Source organism: Vespa crabro, chromosome 10 (assembly GCF_910589235.1).
Source record: "Vespa crabro chromosome 10, iyVesCrab1.2, whole genome shotgun sequence".
Classification (NCBI taxonomy): domain Eukaryota; kingdom Metazoa; phylum Arthropoda; class Insecta; order Hymenoptera; family Vespidae; genus Vespa; species Vespa crabro.
The window spans coordinates 4,610,772-4,633,007 of record NC_060964.1 but is presented as its reverse complement, the minus strand read 5'-3'; positions in this window follow the sequence as shown (position 1 = coordinate 4,633,007).

Below are 22,236 nucleotides of genomic sequence, written 5' to 3'. Positions count from 1 at the left end.
TATGGGCCATTCTCTTAAGAAAAATATTTAATCGAAATATTTATGCCGAATGTAACATTAAGAAATATAAAAATAATATAAAGATTATTGCATAAATTATAATTTATTGTATCTGTAATATGTACTTGATAAGAGAGAGAATAAATTATACAAATAACGAAAATTTCGAAAGAAGAAATTAATAATCTTGTGAAACGTCAAATGGAATTTTTATTAAAGATAATTATTCTGTATTAAACTGAAAATCCAACGAAACATTTCATCGAAGAAACCCGAAGAAAATACCTTACGCTTTCCAAGATGCATAAGGTACATCTGTGCAAGCTTTCCCGAGAATACCCGAGAAACAGAATCTATATCTATCCACAGTGGAACATGATTTGCATTCTCGGGCGTAGTGCGATCGAAGAAAACTCAACCTCGCTGACTCATTTTTTTCGTAACTTTTATTCCTTCTTCTGGTTTTTCTTCTTCTTCGCAACTCTCGTTCTTGTTTGTAACTTGCCAAGTGAAGACAGCCAAGAAAAAATGGAAGGTGCTGACATAGCGAGTAAACGCGTTCTTCAAAATGCGTGTCGACATAGTGAGACTATGCAAAAGAGTGAATACGTTGGAAATAACGTGACATTACAAACTACATCTTGACGAAGAATGATTCGTACGCGTTTAACATTTCCATGATGAGAAGAAATTCGTTCGTTCGTAAACTCATCAATACTCTCTTACTCACTAGAACAAGGAGCATAGAAGTATTGTGGAAGGAAAATTTAGTTTCTCATAATTTCTTATAGAACAATGCACAGTTTAGAGAAACACTGCGTAGCGAAACACAGTCATTACCTTTCGTTCCAAGAGTCTGTTCATTAGTGAGAGGTATGGACAACAAACAAGCGCAATAGGAAAACTATCTCCATTATATGATTATTGCATCGATATATAAGTTCGTATAGGTTATATCCCTGTCATATGTAAATTGGCAATCAAGTGAATGTGTGACAGACATTATTGTATGTAGTAAAAAAACACATTTATCAAAAAGAATTGATTTTGGAAATACATTGAAATATGCAGCCATTCGCCCGGTAATACTTGCATTATATAATCTAGATTTAGATGTTGATATATATCGCAAGTAATACCGACCCAGGTCTCACCACGTGGAGGTTGCTGCATCTGGAGACCCACTTGGTATCATTAAAATGTCCATTAAAAAATGCACGATTTAAAGATTATTCTACTTCTATATTATTCTTTTAAATCATTAAAAACATTAATAAAGATCTTGTTCATTAAAATCCAAGAATCGTACCTGGATTCATTGCTGGCGTAAACCATTACATAATTCTGAGATGATGAAAAGCCTTACCCTTTGGTTCGGGTAAACAATTGTGAGAATAAACTCGACATACTAGCTACTTAAGTAGATACTTGTTTGGTGAAAAAAAAGAGTAAATAGCCTGCCGTGTCCGTCTATCACGACGTTCAAAGTTCTTGCTATTTCGACTGTTGACGTTCTTGTAAAAATTGTCGTTGAGGCAAAATGCTATTTGCTTCTGTTGAAAATATTTCAAGGAATATAGATTTATTTTCTTTCTATTTTTCTCGTGCCTTATTTTCTTTTCTATTTCTTATGGCCAAGTATTCCAAACATTACGTAGCGATTACGCGATAAAAAAGCAGTGAGCAATATATAAAGACGTCGTCTTTTCGTCAACGTGAGAATGAGCACAAAAAGAAGAAGAAGAAGAAAGAAATTGGAGTTGAAGAAAATAGAAGAAAATGAAGAAAGATAAAGGAGAGAAAAGAAGAAGAAGAAGTGTAAAATCTCTCGTTACTCCGGCTCCAATAAACGGTTCTCGAATGGATGTCTCGTTACGAGAGAAAAGTCGTTACGATTTGGTCGCTAAGGAGAGTAATTGCAACTGCGATTGTGCCATGAACATTATTTATATCTTTACGATAAATTCGAGTAACATGGTACGTATTTTTGAAGAAGATACGTCGTAACGATACTAAAGCACAGTGGTAACATTCTTTTTCACTTTACCAGAACGCAAAGAACTAGTTTTAGGATTCTTCGATAATTGGAAATTTTAAATTTAATACGTTAAGTGCCGAGCCAATCTTGTACAAATCAATCTTCATCAAATCTTCATCTAATATATAATCTTTTTATAACTTTACATAAAATTACAGTAAAATTAATTGTCATAATTTTTACATTGAATCCTACTTGAAAGTATAGTTTCAAACAAGAATAGTCGTACAAAGTAATGTCTTCATAATTGGTTGCCAGCCATCTGTGGTCCTCATGGCAAGGCAATTCGATTACTTTTATTTTATTTGCTTTTTTTTTTTGTTTACAGAAACACGAAAAATGTAGAAATGCTTTACAACTTAATGAGTGTTTAATTAATATGAAAGTTTTATGTAAAATTTTGCGATTTTATACAGAGTACGAACGCTTTTTGATGCGGAAAGCAACAAATTTGTTACCGTAACAAAATTGTCGCTTTACTGTTTCCTCATGCGTGATAGTATCAAGAATTCAAGAGCAGGACGACGGCTGATATATGACGTGGGTTCTTACAATTTTGTAAGTGGTAATATAAACTTGTGGGAGTGTGCCATCGATAAAATTGGACAGGTTCATAATAGAAATGGAGTTATGGGAGCATCTTGTCGCGAAACACAAAGCATACGTTATTTTAAGGGAAGGACATATAAACATGTATGTATTTCGTTATTTCACATAATATAGAATCCATTTTCGAGAGCAACATTATTTTTTGATTTCTTAATAACTAAATAGCTTTTATATGTACTATAGAATTTAGATTTTGTATGATATATCCAATTAGTATATAATTATCTCAATAAAAATTTTAATAAATTTTTCTCATAATTGCATATCAAGTATAATATTAAAATCGTATAAGATTATTACAGAAATCATGTAAAAACATATAAAATGAAACAATCCATACAGAACTGTTAAATAGCAATGATATAAAATGAAAACATCTATTTTACGCGATTAATTATACATCAAACCAATATTTTCATAATTATTATATTTGTATTAAAAGCGTCGTATCGTTCGAAACTTGATTTTAAAAATTAAACTTGTAAGACTTCAATTTATATGCTAACAATTTATATGCCGCTCAATTGTTATTCGATTTTGAAAGATTGATCGTATAGTTTTATATAAACCATTTTCTTCCATCTATATACAGATATGTCATCGTACGAATCATGTCTTATCGAGTCATCCAAGCGAATGCGTTAGATATGCGTTTTCTGTGTCACGTAGGATCCTCTCTGCGATTCTATAAATTGCGATGTACGAGCATGAAATCACGTCGGGAGATCGAGATTTATTCGTCGAAACTCGATAATGGAGCGGAATTACGAGCACAGGATAACTGTCATCTCAATTACTATGTATACCTAGACAGCATAAACGGATTAAAGCTCATTGTTTGATATAATATCCTTCGTGTTTATATGTTTTGTCATTTTCTCGACGAACTCGTTGTCGAATAATTTATTACAAAACTCTTGTTTCGTAATTACACTGCATATAATTATAATTTCATTCCTTAATAAAGTTAAACAAATACTGATTGAATACACAACAAACTCGTACGCAAATCCATTTTATCGTAGCATAGGGGATATGTTTTTTGAATTACTTTCAAAGTTATTCTATGGAAATGATTAATAGAAAAGAATTGAGATTAAAATAGACCTGTGTTATATAGCTATAACATCGTATAATGTCATACAGTTTCGTACGGTGCTCTATAGATTTGTATAGCATTATATTAAATTGTAAATGGAATTGTGAATTATACTTTATGAAATATATTTTTAAAATAAGTTCACGTATTCAATATGTCCTAAACTTCGCAAATTAATGTATAAAATCTTCGATCATGATGAATATTATTTTCTCTTTTATCATCAATATTTTTTGTTATAATATTGAAATAAATTCAATTCGATTATAGAGATGTTATTTTTAACGATATCCTAACTTAATTGCCTTCGTCGAATTCTATTAATTCGCTCTTCGAACAAAGCTTAACTTTCTAATCAAATTTGTCAAACGCCAGATGGTTGGCGTATCGTGTCTACTATCGAATCGCTTCCTTAGTAATTTCGTCTAAGCGAAAATACAGTAGCGAGAATAATTGCGATTTTCCTATTTCTCACTTTCGTCTACGCGAATGCGTTAATCTTATCGTCGTACAATCTCTCCTTACATCTATTTCAAACATAGAAAGCTCCGTTAATTAGAAATGTTATATATTCGAGCATAGAAACGATATTTCAATAGACAAATACGATTCTCTTAAATAGCTCGAATGAAAATAAGAGTTTTATTTGAAAAGCGGTACTAAGAAAGTACTATTCATTGGCTTCGTTGGTCCGCAATTATTAAACCTTTAACGCATTCGTATCGTATACTTAACTTCAGCTTACATTAATAGCTACTTGACATTCTATTCGAATACAAATATCTAGGCATCTAGGGAGTTGGTTCATTATATCCATGGAACAGATTCGTTTAAAATGAATCAAATTTATTCAAAATGTGAAAATAGAGAGAGAGAGAGAGAGAGAGAGAGAGAGAGAGAGAAAGAGAGAGAGAGAATAACAGGGAAAAGGAAAAGAAAACAGCGTGAGATAAACTTGAAAGTGAGCAAGTTTTAGGAAGGATGCATTTTCCGCGCACTATCTCGGATATTCTAGCCTCAGTTAGGGAGGAGGAGAAAAAAAAGGAAAAAAGAAGACGTCATTGAGCTTGTACGCGAGAAGTCTCTCGATAAGGGCAGTCTGCCAAAGGCGATATCGATCTTCGAACGATCGCTCTCGTCGGGGAGGATAGTAACGACGAATAGATTAGTGCCGAATTCCGGCGTGCAGCAATTTGTCAAGCCGCAGGACATTTTATCGCGTATGCACGCGCACACAAACGAGACAGAGTTGAACAGAGTCGTTTCGTATATATATGCGTCTATATATATATATACATCTCGGCATACGATACGTACAACGCGTACGACCTTAGAAACGCTCGTTCTGCGAAAGGCCAAATGCTAGAGTCTATCTACCATGCTTTGCTGTTATTGAATTTGAAATTTATGACTTTAATAGAGACTAACTTTAGGCGATCATAATTCAGAGCACGTTGCGTGTCCAGCAGGCGTAACTGGCAGAAATCCTCCTCTTCCACTCTTCTATTGCGTCCACCTTATTCATCCCTATCTTACGTTTTCTACTTCTTCTTATTTCCATTCTTTTTCCTTTTTGATCTCATACCACCCTCGAGCAGTCAAGTCTATGGGAAGTGAATTCCCACTGAGTATAAAAAAATATCCGATGATTTAATACTTTTCAGCCTCCATGAAACGAAAAAAAAAAATACATTGTCAAAAATTGCTACGTACGACTACTTTGCAAATATATAACTAACCGTATATACGTCGAACGTTTGAGACATCGAATTTTATTGAGAGCAACGCACAAATCCGTTCTCTCTTAGCATCAAACAGCGTAAAGACCAGATACAAGCGAGGTAGGAAGATGAGAGGAAAAAAAGGGGCGTTGAAAAAAAGAAAAAAAAGAAAATAACGGATAGATTCGAGTGTACGGCTCTTCTAACGATTTCCCGTCAATCTTTTTCCCGTGAGCGTAAAATCGAACTCGCGCCATCATTCCGCGTCAAAAGCGTAACGTAAAATCGGAGAACGCACTAGATAACGCGAGCCAATGGTAGAAAAAAGAATGTCCCGAGGAGCTATACCTATGATGAGTAATATACTCCTAAAACTTGGAAGCGTTGGCATCGTATTTTTAAAGAGTGAATTGTCATTCATTTCTTCTCTCTCTCTCTCTCTCTCTCTCTCTCTCCCCGTCCAAAAAAAAGTTTTCGTTCAGGTCATTGTTGACATCGTCGTCGTCGTTGTGATATTAGCAGCCGTTTTAGCCGACAGTGGCACGCTTGTGGCGAAACAACGGCGCAGCGAAATTCGATTATCATCTCTGGTATAATTTCGGGTACGCGCTGGTTACGTTCATTACTTCCGTCCTTGTGCCATCGTTCCAGTCGACGCGACGTGGCAATTTTGACGGGTTCGCCATAGTCCTGTTGACTGTAACCACTCGGCAACCGTCCAACCGAGGCTGTGTTCCATCAGACGAGTTAGATTGACGGATAATAGAATCGATATATCGATTCGAATATCAAGTAATAAGAAAACATGAGTTACAAAAAGAAAATATTATGCGATGGAAAATACTTGAATTATCTGTAAAATATAATATATTTGTAGAGAAAAAAATAATAACAGGGATTAGTGATAAACGAACGACTTAGATGTTTTATCGATTATTCTTTGTGAAAGGCATAGAAAATAGAAAGAAAGAACGAAAAAGAAAAATAAATTGAAGCGACAAATAGGAACGAAGCGACGTCGAAATGAGAGTCCATCGTCGGGTGAATCGATTCGATTAGTTTTTCGATTTCGATCGATTTCCGTTGTTATTATCGTTCTTTCCTCTATGCATCTTTCCACCTACATTTTTACTCTCTACCTTTTCGTATAATCTACTAGTCTATCGAACTCGAGAAATCAGACTCAATTGGTACTACAAGATCGAGACTCGACTCAATTGACTTTTTTAGTTTTCTACTTCGTCGCTAAGATTTTGCGATTCGTTTTAGGTTAAAAGTTTCTTTCCTGTTTCCCGTCGTGCTACAAATTGTCGAAGGTTTGCCGTCATTCGATTCCTTAATAACGCACACCCAGAAAATAAGAAAGAATAAAAAGATTAAGAGAAAATTTTGTTCGTGACGCGACATAAAGTCGATTTACGCGAGAGGAGCCGTGAGTTCGTGCGAGTACGATCGAATAAATTTATCGGGCGGATTCGTGTCGCATGAAATTTCGAATACGACGCTATCCGGCCGATTGGATTTTCACGCAACGCGTCGGGTTAATGGCGTTACTCGGTCGTCCGCCTCGGTCGTTTTATCACGCGTGCTGAACGCGCGCATTCGCCTGGGTTACCTTTTCCATACCCCTCTCGCCGTTTTTCTTTACCGTCTCGCGAACAAAAAACGAAAAAATAAATATATAGGAGAGACCTATCGTTGGTGCGCGCTCCATCGTCAAGCGGGAGAGTATTGATTTGAATTTTTCGAGTTGGACATATATCTAACTATCTATCTATGTTAGATACATGGTCACATTGTATATGTGTACACGCATGTATGTTCGCGAGGAACAAAGGGAGGAAGAAGAAGATTATTTACATATCAATGCGTACGATGAATAATATAGACACTAATACTCTTGCTATATAGCATTTCTAATATGTTTCCATTAAATGATGAATTAAATTTAAATGATGAAGAAAATATTCGTGTCGTCCTATTTTCTTTTTCTTACACTCTTGTTTATATCTTTTTAATCATTTGTACCGCATAAATTAATCGTCCCATATAAATTTCTGCAGACGATAATAATGGACGCTGAATGACGATAGAACATTAATCTTAGTTTCTACTCGTGAGGAAACAAGGAGAAAAAAGAGGAGCGAGAAATTGAACCGATCAAGAGAAATGAATGAAACAGAAATTTATTAGAGATAGAGAATGATAACGAGGTCACGTAATTATATAACTTCATCGTTTTTTCTTTAATAAGCGGCAAAGATCCTGACGGATGTCGATGAAGGGCAAACGCTAGGAAATACTAGCGAGAGAAAGGGCGGCGTTATTACGTTGCGCTATGCCTGAATTACATCTACTAATTAATTTACGAAGGTAAGCCTGCTCGAGCATGGAGCAGTCGTTACCGCTGGACGATGGATCAGAACCATGCGGATATTGTGTCAACATCTGCGGTCGATGTTCCAACCTTGTATCAAGTCTGCATTTTATACATAACAGGATACGGTAAAACGAACGAGAAACAGAAATTTCGTATTTATTGTCTTTTTAACGATTCAGAGCAAAGAACAGATCTTCGTATTGTATAAATAATTAAATTAAGAAATAAATTGAATTCTTTCAACGTTTATACAAATTTATTCGAAATTATCTATTTTAATTTTTATTAATAAATTATTTTAAATGTTATCAAATCAAATATTTTTCTTACATACGCTTAATAAATAATATGAATAAATATATCGTTTGTACATTGAAGTGTGAACGAAATGTTTCAAAAATCTTACACGTTTTTAATGGTTTATACTCATCATTCTAGTAAAAAGATCGTAATTTGTTTTCATTAATATGATTGAACTGGTAGGAAACGTGAGAAACGTCAAATATTTTAAAAGTCGTAAATCACTTTATACCAGTTAATATAGAAGTTTTTTTTTTTTTTTTTTTAATGCAAATGTAGAATGAATAGCATATTACTTTCGAAGTGCTAGAATTCTTGAAATTCGAGGTGATGCATTTTCATATAAACAACGATACTTAATAGATTCAAATATTCAAAAAGAGATTAGAAAAAAACTTGGCATAAAATAATTTACAAACTGCAAAATATGTGATTACGAAAATACTTTTAAATTAACAATTGGATAAAATTTTCTACATCATAAGATATTTCTCTGATACAAGCAAAAAATATAGGCTAATTAGCCACTGTATTCTTACTATTCCTATTGGTGCTCTCATTTGTACATTTAACGAGTCCAGAAATAATCTATGTAGCAAGATACTCGTATTTGTACAATGTAATCCTAATTAACTTTTAAAACAAAACAGCTATTATAAAATGACGTTCAGATTACAGGAAGATCTTTTTCAAGTAAAAGGTAAAGCTTATTTATACATTTCAAAGGCTATGTTTTTACTTTGGATTTTTGCTCATGAACATTCACATACTACATTTACATTTTACACTTACTAAATTTACATTTACATTTCATACGTTACGATGTTCCCAAAGAAAATAATTTTTCATTCAGTTTTCCGCACGTAAAGTTATGACGGCATTTTTCTTTGTAGGAACAATCGATTTATTCAAAAACGTAATGAACTTGGCTGATCGATACTAGTCACATTTACTTTCTAAAAACCACTGCGGCAACTTTTCTTCTGAAAAAGTATCGTAGACTCGAATAAATGATAAATATTAATGCTTATATCGACGCGATATGATTAATAGATATTATACCCGTTTGAGTTCGTTCGTAGATTTCTTAAGTTTGACTTTGGATTCTATTAAAATTTAAACTCAAGCAACATTTCGAATAGATCTTGTAAAAGTTACTATTTTAAAGCAAACTAAAAATGAGATCGTGCACTGATACATTTCTTTCATTTGATCAATAAAACATAACCTTATTGTATACGCTGTGTTTTGAAGATATTAAAGTCCATTTATATATAATTGTGTCGTGGCCAGTCCGTGTCTGAGTGTTTACATACAACCGTAGACTGTCCATGGATGTGTGTCGATCAGTTAAACGTTATAGCATCATGTACGTATAAGATACGTTCCGACACGTTCCGACACATTTATACAAGTACGTGCTGTGTCCGTCCTTCTAGCTAAATCGGGAAACAAGGAAAATATTGGTGACTAACAAGCGTAACCGGAGGACGTTTGGGTCACGGCCGATGACAAACACAATACTGATGATGTATAAACTGTTACGTATAAAATTATAGTAAACAATTCAAATCCATTGCACGATCGAGACATTGGAACGATCACTGTACGGTTATAAATAAATGGACCTTTAAAATTATCATTTGATATAGAAATTCACAATCAGGATATAATCAATTCTCTCTACTTTCTCTTCTCAGTGAAAAGATGTGTTTACACTTATCGATGATCTTTCGAAACGTTTAAGCATACTAATTATTATTATATATGTAAAATAGCCAATGTTGATATGTAACAATAACGCTAATACGTTGGTTACCACTGTTTGATTCCGCCCACGTCGTTATCGACAGCTGACGCATTTAAAATATAGAACTATATGTATCGCTTGCATTATCCCATTAAAGCAATCTGTTCGATAGACCTACACACATGTACGGACTGAAAGTATAACAGAGATAAACGCAATTATTTTACAAAATATTCGACACGACCGGGACAAGTTGGTTTCGACGGTCGTTCGCTTGTCAACCAATGATCTCGTTATTGAATCACGGTTATCTCTAATGATTATTGAAATTGGTTGCAATTCGAATTTTGGTATATAGTTTTTTTTTCAAGCAATTTGATCGTACGATCAAAGAAAAGTATTGAAACGCACGTACGTTCGATTGAAACATAAACTTTGGAAAATAAATACTCAACTAGAATTTCCCAAAAAAGAGAATAAAATTGGCCTCGCTAAACAGAAAAAAAAAGGATGTCACATTTTCGAGGCCATTGGAAAGAGCTAAACAAACAAGGAGAATGGACAAAGATTTAATATGGATCCATGGCGAGCGAGAAACGAAAGGAAAGAATTTTACAAAAAAAAAATATTCATAGTTGTTCGCTTTACGAAAGACTTTTACGAAAAAAGATTTGTGGACATGAATTTTATTTGAATTAAGATACTTTACACGTAATGTAAGTCGGTTAAACGTTTTTCTCGAAGCAAGTCATTTTTTTGCGAGTATTTCACTGGCGTCGTTGACATTTTCGTTAGAATGACGTTTTTCTCTCATAATCCGATCCATCGTGTCGCTTGGCTTCGGAAATAAATTAGGGGAAAACTTGAATTCGTTTCATACTCGATGAATAATTTAACGCTGCTATGAATAAATTAACTTTCGAACGAAACACATTGTTCGCGTTACTCTCGTTCGCTCATTGGAATCCTTATAACCGATTTATTTTTCGGTTCGGCCTCGAATACAGAGAATGTCCGACGTAATCGTTAAAAGCTCATACTCGTATATCGTTGTCCAAGAGAAAATCTAATATCGCATACGAAACGAGTGGCAGTATCTCTTGAACATCTGAAAGATATCTCGTTCGCGTTTGATTCATACGATTCAAAATGGTTTCTAAGAAAGTCCAAAATATTACAATTACAAATTACATCTTTTGACACATTTTCTATTTACAATAATACGGCTTCTATATCGTCCAATATTATTCAGAATTATAAATTATTATATATACATACAAAATTAACGTTCGAATAACTTAAAATTTAAAAATCGATTCTACTTACAGATTCTTTTTCTTACATGTAATATTGTTTCAAAGCTTCGTATCATGTTGTTTTTTATTTCAGATAAACTTCCCTCTCGGATATATTCTCGTGAACATGAAAACTGATCCTTTGTAATTTTATACAAAGGGATAGTCACTTTTCGACCGCGTACGTAGCATTTCCTAAAAGGATTCCTGACTGATTTACGAATTCCGTTTGCCTTCCTTTGAGTGTACCTTGTCAATATCATGCTTAATTTCGTGTTTCGGTAACATTTAAATAAAGAGATTTTGCGAAACCATATTTCTTAAACAAATAATAAGATCTTAATAAATATCTAAATAAACATTAAGATTGACGATACATCTTTTTCCATTATACGACAATATAAATATAAAAAAATGCAAATATTCCTTATCTAATGTATTTGTAGATTATATCTATATTCACGTTACAGTAGTTTTACTCGTTTATTTACGAACGTAAGAATATCCGTTAATGTAAATTGAAATAAGAAAGAAAGAAAATAAGAAGTAAAAGGAAAAAAAGATAAAGGAAGAGAAAGTTCATCGACAAAGGATAAGTAAATTAAAAAACACAGTAGAAATAAGTAAAATGTTATAATGATCAACGTTCATTGTAGTAGCGATGTCACTGCTGTTGCTACTCTGTTACTCTTAAAAGTAATTGACAGGATATTTCATTGTAAGAAGCTTTCTTTCACTTTGAAGAGCTTACCGTATTCTTTCCTTTCTCTTCTCGAAAGCTTTACTTTTACGGATATTTTTTTTCTTTTCTCTTTTTTTTTTTTTTTTTTTTTAGATGAGTTCGCTTATTTCATTCAACTTTGATCAATTTCTCGTTTACATCTTCTATTTGTAATCGATTTTTTTCATTAATAAAGAATTTTCATAATGATAAATAAATACTTGATAAATTGAAAGCTTGAGAAGGTGATAAAAAAAACAGTGGATTAAACGAACTAATGGATGTTCGATTCTTATAACTACTAGGATACGATTGATTTTGCAATCAACTACGTTTAATGTATTTTCGATATTACATCTTACACATTTTATGTAAATATTATAAAACGATCGTGTATTCTTACTCAATATTTGGTTGATACGATGTTTTGAAAGTAATCGAGAACTGCGTAATAAAGTATTACAGCTACTTGGCCAAACTGATAGGATTGGAAATTAAAGTTTCATATCTTTTCCATCACCGATAGCTTTGCAGTTTAGGTGTACCGAAGAAACCAATTTCTCATTTTCACTTATATAGAAAAATAGACGTATCCTTGTGCAAAATTGGGAATACCTGTGTGCCTGCTTTTTACCCTTCTTGGAAAATTCCCTAGTCTAGTTCTATACGTATATCTATTATTTTTCGTTGCATTAAGAATTCAACTTATCAAACTTGTCTTGGATTTATTCGCGAAGGATAGAATATTCCGTAGAAGGTTGTGTGGTTTTCTAAGATAAAGATTCTTTCTTCTCTTCCTTATTTAGATATAAAGAAGCGCGGGTGCTCTATAAACCTTTCTTCCATTAGTTATAGTCGCATCATGGTATTTCTAGTATAAATTTTTCTCCACCAAGTAAAATGATATTTCAGAAAATGTCAGATAATTTTGCAAATTTCGTTTATTAAAATATTCTTAGAGATATTACGTCGTATATATAAGTGTTCTTATATATTAATGGTTTATAAGATATTTTGTATTAATTAGGAAACAAATGGAAAGAGAATAAGAATAATATTGGTCTTAGTCTTTAAGATTAAACCTAAGGTACCTTTGTAACGTCATATCTATAAAATGGCTTAGAATCCAGAACTCAGATTTGGTATACTTATGTTTTCCTTGATGTACTTACATTTGGTTTTAATTTTCAAATTCCAATTTCACATGTGAATCTTTGTTAAACATTACTATTACGATAGAAAAAATCACACTTTAAAAAGAACGCGCATGAGATTTGTTAGAAAGAAGTTTTCTTACTGAAGTCTTCTTTCGTAGACGCATTTCCAAGAGTCGACTCAAGTGGGATAAGCTATATTTACGTCGTTACAGAGACGAATGAAGGACACAAAGGAGAGAAATTGAATCGTTATTTCGACGTTATCTCCTTATTTCGTTCTTTCATGAGATAAGAAGACTTCGAACTTACGTAGATGCGTACTCATGAGTTTAGAATATTTCGTTCGAAGCAGAGTTTAGATCTTTTACCTTAAAATTTATTCGAAACTGTGTTGAGATTCGCGTTTATTAAATGTCTGAAATAAAGATCTGTTTAGATTTATAACTGTAGTAAGAATTGCACGAAACATTTATTAACGATCGTTTTGTATTAAAGAGATTCGAAGGATCATTTAAGAATTTTTGTGGACTCATCTGCTACGTTTCTATCTTTGCACAACGCAATGACGTAAGTTCGCTAAATCGTTTTTATTTCCTCTGCGGGCAATAGTGCCTCATAACGTTATACCGTGCTTAACTTTAAATCCCATGCACACAGAGTCTCGGTTATAACCGTGAAAGTGTATAACCGTGCGAGATAAAAGATTTATATGGCACGACTATGCATCGTACCAAGGGAGAAAGAATACGTTATGGGAAATGTCGAGGAATTAAGTTCCACGATAATGACCTTCCCCTTATGTCGAGTAACCTCAAACTGTTTATCTTCTGAACGTATTGATTTAGAAATTTTCAAGAGTTTTATCAGGAATAAAAACATTCAATAAAGAACGTCCTTTTTCCTTTCAACGATTTGACATTGAGGATATAGAAATATATAATATTTGGGATGTAACAAATTCAATATTAACGCGTTCGCTAAATATCTTGTTGATGTTTTTTTCACATATATATACACACATACACACAAATACATACGAACTCCTTATTGACAATCCAAAAGACTCTATACACGGTAAGATCGGTTAGTCATTCGTTTTAGAACGTCTGAGAATGAAACATCCTATCCGATCGAATAGTGAAAGTGTGCACTGTGGATTTGGATATATTAATAGTTTATCAGTGAGCTGTTCATGAATTATTAAATAGTAGAAGATAAAGAAGTATAGGCTTGATTTTGGTATGTATATCTGATGGTCTATAGAAATTACTTGTCTCTCGTATCTTCCATATTTCACAAATGTCAGGGTTGCAATTACCACCCGGTAGAATAGCAGCTTATCGATCCAATTTCTAGGGATCAACGCGCGAAAGCATTGAGCCAAGGCACATGGTGCTGATCACGACTGGATTAAGGACGTCTTAAATCTCGAGTACGTGTTTACTTACGTCGATTCAAACTACGTTTGTTAGCAATATGCAATCGTTCATACATATATATTATGTACATACACATGTATATTTATACCAACGTTTGCTAAGCACGGCCCCGTATTCCATAATTTCTGAACGTTTTTCGAATAAAAGGGATCCATTAGTACATATGGAATTGTAACTGCGATTCTCACATGTCGAAATAATATATTGATGTTTTAAGATATCTTTGTTATTTTTATAAAAGAATTTTAAAGGATTTCAAAATGAGAAAAATTTTGAGAATCTTTTCGATTTACGTGAGAAATTCAAATGTTACGCGATTTGCTTAGCAAAATAGTTCTCTCGATGTATGCGTTACGAGAATTCGTAATAACGATCAATTCATTCGGTGACGACCAACAACATAGTCATCTGGACCGTTTGTAATCTACAGGCAGTCTGTAATTTGTCAATTGTCCTTCTCGGAGAATCGTGCAGTTCGTACTGATTTTTCGCACTTTTCGTTTTACAGTAGTGCGATTCGCAACGTCCGAAAGTCGTTGCTCGTACGTTCGACGAGTGTTTTATTTTTTATTTCTTTTTCCTGTAAAATTCCCGACGATCCATTCGCGTATAATAAATCACGAAATCGTTCGATTTTTCGGCTAGACGTGAATTTCATCGACGCGAGAGTGCGACGTTACCTCACACACTCTCTCCCTCTCTCTCTCTCTATCTCTCTCTCTCTCTGTCTCTCTCACTCTCCCCTTTTATGATTTTTTACGATCGCGGTCGCAGTAACCTTAACAAGAGAACCGTATGCCATCATAAAATCTCCAAAAAATACCGCGAGTGCTTTCCGTATAAACTCCTAGAAGGTTCTCGCGCTTGTTCCATCAATAACAGACACTCTTGGTCCACTCATTGTCAAATGTTAGGTGTGCTTTCGACAGGTGAATTACCGGAATCAGTTTGTCCTTCCAAAAGGACGCTCGGTCGTCGTTCTAAGGAAACGAATGCTACATTCGTTTCTTTCTCAAATGGAATATCGCGCTCGTCCACACACACACACACACACACAACCGTGACAAGAAAGCTTTCTCGCGGATAGATTCGTACGAGGGAAAAACGTTTTCTCGTCTTCTTATGTGACGAGCAGACGATGACAAAAAAGTCGATGCACAGAAGGATATTCGTGCCAAGTGTCTACAAGGAGACCGTACGCTAGACGCTTCCAAACGTGAAAATGCATCGAAATACATTATTTTCTCTTTCATTGAATTTTTTCACACCTTTCGGCAGTTTCAACGTATAAACCAAGTTGTGTTTCAACGTGGAAAGAAGATATGCTTGTTTTATCGTTTCGTAGCTCCTCTCGAGTTGTGGATGTGAATTTTAATGACGCGATGTTTATTTGACATAAACAAGAAAGGATCGTACAGTATTAGACAAACAACGCTTCCAAAATTTAGATAAATTAAAAGATAGATACATTATATTTTTTTCAAATACCATTGTTAATTTTCCGAACAATTTGTTCAATATTTTCCATCTTGTCTTCCTTACTCTTTCTTTCTGTTTCTTTTCTTTTTCTTTTTTATTATTATTATTATAGGACATATTATTAAGGTACAAAAGTTACACGTACAGTCGTACGAAATATTATATCGAAATAACAAATAAAAATAGAAACAAATCGAAGCAACACCTAATCATCATTATTTACGTAATTTTATTTGTAAATAGCATTATTATAATGCTTCACGATCTTGTTACGCATATGTTAAAATGTAAAACATTAATTGTAGCAATTAATAAAACCATGTTCATGTCAATTTTACTATATCCAAATTATAGACTTCGTTTAATTGAAAATTAAAGAAGATGAGTCAGATTGTATTCGGTATAAAATTTTCATAATCTTTTGAGTGTGTTGTACAACGACAACGAGGAAATATTAACGAAGGTAGATATTGATCTCCATTTGATAACGAATATTGGAACTCGAGGATACTCGATATTAGGAATATTTTTTTTTCCTGGATCAAAAAGAAATTAATCCAAAAGATTCATTTTTCTTAATAATTTTGAAAAAGATATCTACGTATCCAGATGTTTACTAAGGTTAAAGAAAAATTAAATTGCAGAGAGTGGAAACAAGAAAGATTTCATTGGTAAGTACTCACATATACTGGTACGAGGTCGAAGAAGAAAACGCACACGTATGTATGCATACCCGCTTGTACGCTGCAATTATGTAAATAACGGTTGCAGAGTAATGCAGCTACTTTTGTTTCAGGTTCGTTAGGAAACCGCGCTTCCGCCGACTCATCTATTTTGGTATCCATTGCTACGGCTTTATTTTACTTCTTCCTTTTCTCTTTCGTATCCCCTGTCCATGCACCGAACATTTCCCTGCAACTTCGTCGTAGTCGTCTCTTTTGTTTCTACATCCATTAACCGAGCGACAGTGGTTGCGTCCTTGCTAATGTCGCTGCTGGTAGCGACGTTGCCATTGCTCTTGCTACTTTCTTTAGCTACTATTTCTAGTCTGTTCGATAAAAAAACGATAATGCGTATCCGGTGAGAGATAGAAAAAAAGAGGTGATAAGGGAAATAACCACGACGAGGCTTAGGCAACTTGACTTAACCAGGTAGTGTCTTTTGTTCTTAAGATAATCGCAAAAGGAATTCAGGATCATATTGTCCACGTGAAATCCATTCGAATAGATTGATGACGAAACAATATATCGATTTTTGATTTAACGTTGATTTAACGTTCCGTGTTTTTTCCTCCGGCAAATCTCATTTCTTAGCATTTCAGTTTTCTATCCTGTCTTCTTTACTCTATCTTTCTGTCTTTTTTTCTTTTCTTCTTTTTTTTTTATTTATTCTTTTTTTTTATTAAACAAGAAAAAATAAGTTATGTCAAAGAAAAGTAAGAAAGACATTAGACGAATCGATATTTTTGCGCTTAGTGAATTAATCCAGATTAATTGTAGATTGTACGTAGGACAATATTTTTCTATAATTCTCGAATTTATCAATTAATTACAACTTTCTTAGATATTACGCAGATGGTATTAACTTGTGAGACGCGTTAATTTCGAGACATTTATCGAGTTCATCGCGTCGTTACGAATTCAAACGAGAAAGGACAATAAATGGAAGGTAACGGAGAAGGATGGACGACATAGAATCATCGCACGGTTGTACGCGCAAGCGCATTGACGGGATGCACAAAATAGGTTGGATGCTATGGAACAAAGTGCTGCCTTCTCCGATCCAAGTCTATTAACTTAGAGGCTGTATAATAGGGTAGCCCTCGGGAATAATGTACACAGAAATGTACGAACGTTCTCCTAGTTTATGCTCGTATTGCTAGAATTGCATCCACTAGGGTTTCATATCTATTATCTATGTGTGTGTACTTATGTATACATATATATATATATATATATATATATATATATATATCAAAATTATACACAAATCATATATATTAATAGCAGCTGGTGAGTGTACCATCTTTTTATTTTGCTAAGTTTCTCCTTTCATGTTTTCTTTTATCTCTCCATTTCTATCTTATAAAGTTTTGAAATATCATCGTGTACATGCACTATTCAAGTCCTTATAGGTTGCAAGTAATTGGTAATTCCAATAAACATGATATTAATGAATGTTTCTTGACGATCCATTGTGATAAGTAAGCAACAAACAATTGCTATATTTATAACATTTATCATGTTCACCGTCTATATTTATCAAAGTTGTTTATAACTTAGAATATTCTCCATTCATGCGTGAATATCGAGCGTATAGAAGGACATTTTCATTTAGGGAATAGAAACAGAGGTATGACAAAAAATGAAGAATCAGAAGCTTTATAAAAAAGAGTATATATATTTTGCAATTATTATTAATGCAATTAGTTATATGTATGTAAACGTCATTTATACGTATTTATGCGTTTTTATTATCACAATATAGGTATCTATATATAGCCAAACAGATATTTTCATAATTTACGAAGAATTACATAGATTATTTACATAAAATTTGAAATAAGTGCATTACAATTATTTCACATAAATGTAATAAAAACGATTTTAAACAAAGTTTTTTACTGACGCGTCTATAATAATTTATAACCTCCACCATTCGCAATTCTTTTCTTTGAAATCATATATACGATAAGTCCTGGATAGCGGAGTTAGAGGAACGTAGTATCAAATCGATCAACATACCTACATTGGAATAAATATGCCAGTTGCTATTGTATCGTGAATTAAAGCAGAATATCTATCGAAAGGGACGAGGAGCACGTGCGATCTTCTATCGGAATTATTTCACATTTCTATTCTCAAATTTGTTTGATATAACAAATATTATTATGTTAATATTCTCTTATTGTAATATAAATGTATACTAGAATAAATAATAATATAGTATGAAATGAAAATGTATGAAATCTATTTTATGTAACTATTCATTGATTCACGGGAACTTAACCATTATACAATATAAAATATAAACATTAATTTATATTACAATAGTGTTGGAAGAAAAAAGATATAACATAAATAATATATGGAAATGAAAAATGAATATTAAAATCATTTAAAAATGTTCTCAGTTAAGGCTGAAAAAAAGATCAATTAAGTATGCTTTGTTAAAAAAGGAATTAGAGCTATACGTAGTTCTATGTATCGAAACGTTCTATACATAATACGAAGTATCATATCTTAAAAGATTCGAAGAGATGGCGAAGTTTATCAGAATCATTTCATTAATAGAAATGGGTGATTTATCTAATTACGATACAAATTATCATTTGTATTTACTATAATAGAATATCATCTATATTTCTTATAATGTGCAAGAATCTTATATTTATTGAGATCATAATTTTTTTTTAATATATATATATATACATTTATATATCAGTCAAAAAATACGTTTTTGACCTTTACAAATAGGTTTTATGAGAGAGACAAAAAATTGTACCGAGAAGAGCTCGAATTTGTATCGCCCTTAAAACGCATCGACCAACAGGAGGGGTTTATTTTCTAATAAATGTGCGTCGTCGATGGCGTAGGTATCTCTAGCGTGGTTGTTGTCAGTAAAATACTGACGAATCGACCAATAAAGCAGAGATATGTCAAAGGACAATATTTACGATGAGAGGAGGAGGAAAAAACACTTTTATTGGCGCAGAAGCTGCGGATTCTACAAGCCATATTTTTTCTAGATACTCTCATTCCAAGAGTAAACGAATTCATTGTCTTTTTCTTTTTCTTTCGTCTAGATAAATTTTCACTTCTGAATTTTTTTTAGATAATTTTCTTTCTTTTCAGACCTTTAAAACAAGGTCGTAATCCTTTTTTAATTCAATATCTCGAAATATATAAGAAAAAAAAAAGAAAATTAAAATTAAAATTAAACTAGATTTATACTTTAACGTTTTTAAGACTTCGCATGATGATTCCCAAATGACCTGAATCTTTGGGTTTAATCGAAATGCTTGGCAAGAGAGAGGGAAGAGTATTCGCAATTATCGTCAATAGGATCGTTAGAACAAATAATATTTACATGCTATTGCAACAATGTGTCCAAATACTACAAATTCTTCACATACTCGCATTTTCAGCTTAGCTAGCTACATTCGATTCTAATGTATAAACGCGAAAATTCAACAGAAGGAATAGTGTATAAATTTTGCTTTTTGTGATATATTCTATTACCTAATTAATTTCGTGTTTTATAAAGGAATGTCGAATATTATACAGCAGTTGAGTCGTATGACATTGTCGTTGGGTGAAATTATTAAAATTTCCATTTATATGAGACGTATATTTCGTTTATTTCTAAGAGTACGGTTCATGTCAAAAGATATTTAATTATTCAAACGATTACGAAATCAGATATTGTTTCAGTATTTTGCCTATTAAGAAGAAACTGGAGAATTATTTATTAATCATTCTTTGATAATAAAAATAAAAATCTTTAGTAATAAAAGGTTAAGGGAAGATCAAGACAATGAATATTTTATTATAGATAAAATATTAATAAATGAACAAGTGCATATTATTGTTTCAGTAAGTATTACATATCGAGCGACTTTAATCGTTCATAGTATTGAAACATCTTTTCGTAATGAGCGATTATAGTCGTTATATTAACAAAAAGTTAACTTTTTTCTTATTGTTTTACGGCAACAGTTTATAATGTTATTTTATATACATATAACATCTCCTGTATATATTGTATATAATGTATATACTATTTATACTGTTTAAACTGTATAACATTCTCTCCTGTGTCCACTAATTATCGTTTTGGTTTCATATCATAACTTATGTTTTATAAGCGTTTAAAATGAATGCAATAATATGGCAAAGGTCAGAACTGAAATTTACGTGAGAATAGACGGCGTACAAGGTTTTAAAAAGCATAAATTCCAGACGGAAAGATAATGAAAGAATATTATTATGAAAAAGAAAAAACATAGGTTTTCTTCTTCGCTTGTTTTTTATCAACGAGATCGAAATTCAAAAGTTTGAACTTCTAGAACAAATATGATTAATTATTGTGCGACGCTTCGCAGAAATATAAATACGTAGGAATGTGAATGTGTAGATCATTATAAATAATTTATAATGTGTAATATATATATATATATATATATATATATTTGTAGAATTCGTGATCGGAAAAGAGAGAAAAATTTTATGGATTTTACTTGTGAACATTGAATGTATAGGAAATTAAAACTAATTGCGAGCACGAATCCGTTCTTTTATCTTTAATGACAATACTTTTTGTTCGTTTCTGTTAACGAAACTAGTTATAACTCTTTGGCCATTTGCGTACTACAGATTTTGTGCTTTCACGTTGTTCATAGAATACTTTATCGACATTTTGAAATTTCCTACTTTCATTCTCTCATAAATTATAACTAGTGTTGTACGTTTATGCTCTGGACCATGCATTTACGTGGTTTAATTTTCTCTATCTCGAAAGGTAGTCTATAACACATTCAGGAAAAAGAAAAAAATAATTTTATATATAGGATCGATTATTACTAGCCATTAATAAGAAAAATTTTATTCTATTACGAAAAAGTTTTATTATATTATATATTTAAATTATTTTATCTTCTCAGTACTTTCTTACAGAGAAAAATTATGTTATATGTCGAAATTGTGTATATATATATTTATATATATATATATATATATATATATATATATATATATATATACATACATATATCGTAAATGTCCAAATTATAATCGTTAAAATAATTTGTTGTTAGAGAAAAATATGTTTGCAATTAAATAACTTGCAATATACATTTTCTTGAACTTTAAAAAGATACATCAGAAAGTCGAACGAGGTAGCATTTTTTTCGTCGATTTATGCAAGGGGAGAAGTCGCGAAAATCCATATAGCTCCGCCGTAAAACGGAGCTTCGTTCTTACCGGCGTAAAAAAGTAAAGTCCGATGGGTTCTCGTGAAAAATTTTACGATAGCAGTAAACATCGGAATTACGGCCTGGTCATCCGTAATGTTGGCTATCGTGGCAACGGCCAGAGCATGGCTCCATATTCGAAGTAACATTACTTACGGCCAAGTTTTTATCGATACTTGACAGTTTTAGAAAATTCCTATTAAGCGTTTCGTTTTCAGAATATCTTGCGAATAGGTGAACTGGTGAGTTAGTAGATAAAGGGGAAGGAGGCAAGGCT